The sequence below is a fragment of the Pelmatolapia mariae genome, linkage group LG3_W (genome assembly GCF_036321145.2).
Source record: "Pelmatolapia mariae isolate MD_Pm_ZW linkage group LG3_W, Pm_UMD_F_2, whole genome shotgun sequence".
NCBI lineage: Eukaryota > Metazoa > Chordata > Actinopteri > Cichliformes > Cichlidae > Pelmatolapia > Pelmatolapia mariae.
In genome coordinates, this window is record NC_086229.1 from 76,870,935 (window position 1) to 76,873,950 (window position 3,016).

Consider the following 3,016-nt stretch of genomic DNA (forward strand, 5'->3'; position numbering starts at 1 on the left):
TGATTATGAACCAGCGGTTAGCGTTTCCAGAGATGACCAGCGTCCAGGTGAGTGAAAAGAAGTGCGAATGAGAAGTATGGTGACTCCGAGAAGCTACTAGAAACCAAGGAGAATAGGATAAGTTAGCATGAACAAGAGAAATCACAAGATGCAAAGGAGGCCTAATACTAACGTAGATTATGGGACGAGCTGGTGAAGAAAAGTTGCATGCGCTGGTCTTAAATACTGTTGGCTGATTATCCCTGATCACAGACAGATGAGCACGACAGGCGTGTGGATGAGGGCTCTGCCCAGAGGAGGAACTCAGTGGAAACGTGAAAAAAACACAGCCACTACTCCTGGACCATAACACCAAGTCACCTTCCTCTTGGGGTTGATCGACCCATGTTGCCCCTGAGCCCTGGGAGGTAAGCTTGACTGCTCTTGACTTCCTCTGGTACTCCTCCATGTTTCTCATTTCTGCCTGGATCATGGTTTTCCTCTTTGTTAAGTTAAACTTTTCCAGACTTTTGGAAGCATGTGATGCCCAGACTTTGTCATCCTGCACAGGGTGCTCGAATAAAGTTGGATTTTAAAGATTCCTTTTTCTTGGACCAGTGATTTAGAGTCCTTCCACTCTTGTCCTGATGTAGTTTTTAACCTACTTCTCTGACCTTGTTGTCTCTTGCAACCCTGCATTTGTCACTTTGAACTCTGCAATGAGAGATGACAGAGTAGTTGTAGTTGCCCAGATGTAGAGCCCAACTGGAGTAAAACTTGGAGCCAGCTTCTTAGGTGCTCAATGATCTTTTGTTCCACTCCTTCCACTGCTGTAAGCTGGACTTTATACACTATCAGAAACCACATCAACCTTGGAAGCAAGCGTTGTTGATACAGCCATATCTGAAACTTCCCCAGGAGCCCAGATTTATCAGTAGTCTTCAACCACCCCTATGCTTTCTCTTCAGTATTGCGGATGTTGCTGCTGTCCCTTAGTCATCATAGTCTGTGTTGCCACCTCATCAAGCTTGGTTAGGACCAATTTTGCCTGCACATGGGAAGATGTTGTGATTATAAGGTCATCCACGAAGTCCTTTATCGCTGGTTATCAGATGCTTCAGTTCTTCGCCGAGTCTCTGGTTACATTTTCCGCTGCTGTCATTATGAGGTTCATACCAGGATGATAAGATGGGGGAGACTGCATAAGCAGTGACAATCGTTTTCTCATGGTGCTGCCACTGGGTGATGTAGTTTGTGGTCTTGAAGCGGAGCTTGATCCCTCGCAGGTAGCTGCAGATCATTCCCTTGATGTGGTCTGGGACGTGGTAATACTTTATGGCTATTCTGACGAGATTGTGAGGAATGTCTACAAAGTCCAGCCAAGTCCAGCCAGACTACTGTCAGATTGCTTTTCTTTGACCTGGCTTCATGTGTCATCTGGCCTAGGACTCCTCTGTGTTCCAGGCATCCCGTGAAGCATGGAATCCCTCTCTTTTGGATCAAGGTGTTCACATATCTATTTTCCATCATGTATGGAGTCATTCTCCTCTCCAATATTCAAGACTGAGCAGGATAAAGGTTCTAAATTGGCTTATGCTTTGTTAGCTGTTTTATGCTTCCAATTAACCTATTTTTGAGTCTGTTTCTTTAAAAAAAATTGAGCTTTTCAAAAACAGTAAGGGAGGTTTATTTCAAAGTGTGAACAGAGTGTGTGGAAACTTAACAATGTTTAGACAATGCATACATCATCATTTTACAGAGAACGTCTTCATAACATTACAGAATTTTCCGAGATGGCAATAAACTTTGACATTTAGAGAAAAAGGAATTGGGGCAGGGAAGTGTTCATGTGTGTGTGTTGTGTGTGTGTTTGTGGTGGCGGGGGTGGGACGAGGCATGTTTTTCCTCAAAGACTTTAAGCTGTGTGGTTCAGGTTCAGATTCAGGAAGTGAAAATTTAGAGGGTTGTTGGTGTGTGTGTGTGGGTGTGTGTGTGTAGTCTGATTGGTGCTGACAGGGAAGTATGAGTTGCACAGGGATGTGGAGGGGGGGATGACTGAGACATAAAGAGGAAAGAGGAAAATGATGAGGAAATCAAACAGGATATATCGTCTGCACTGCAGAATCGGACGTTTTTTTCCATTTGAAAACATAAATGTTTGGTTCCAATTAAAAACGCTGCGATCGCTGCAGTAAAGTGCTGAGGAGAAACCAATGTGGTCCATCCACAAAAACTACTTATAAACAAGAGTGGGAGTGCAGAAACCCACGGCTAGAAATACACACTGTTTGCATTGTAGCAAGGAATATTACGGAAACCAGCAGCGTATGAGAGAATGGAAGGAGTTATATTTCCAGAAGGATATAAAAGTAAAACAAACCCAATACTAAAAGCTTTTAGATATTAAACTGAACTCTTAAATGTAACTGTCAGTATGACACCATTCACCTCTCTTTTGCAGTCAGACACCAAATAACCAGAACTTTCTTTTTTTCCCTTTTTTTTCCGAGGTTAACCTGGAACGACTCCCTTGAAAATTGATGTTGGATCTTTTCCATGTTTCTGCAGAGTTCTGCTTTTGGTGTCACACAACTGATTTAATATCTGGCTTTTATAAATTCACTGTAATAAAAATGAAGCCACAAAAGGGTAAAAGGACAGACTACAGCAATGACTCTCAGTCGTTTTTGTCAGACCCATGCATACCCACAGTGCCCAGATGAGCTCTGGTAACCCTTTCACTGATTGCCTTTGTTATAAATAATTTTATACAATAAAGGCTCAGTTTTTAGGGCCAGTTTTTTAAATTCTGACCCTGATACTACAATATTAACGCATACTGTGGGTGATGAAGTCATTTATCCATTGCATAAATGGATAAATGACATTAATTTCCTTTTCTTAATTTATACTTAATTTTAGCTATTTAACACTCACAGCTAATATAGCCCATTGGTATTTACCCTCTACTGTTAATCCATAACTTTCAATTCACTATTTCTTACTTTTAGGTATCTGTTTTAACCATTTACTAACT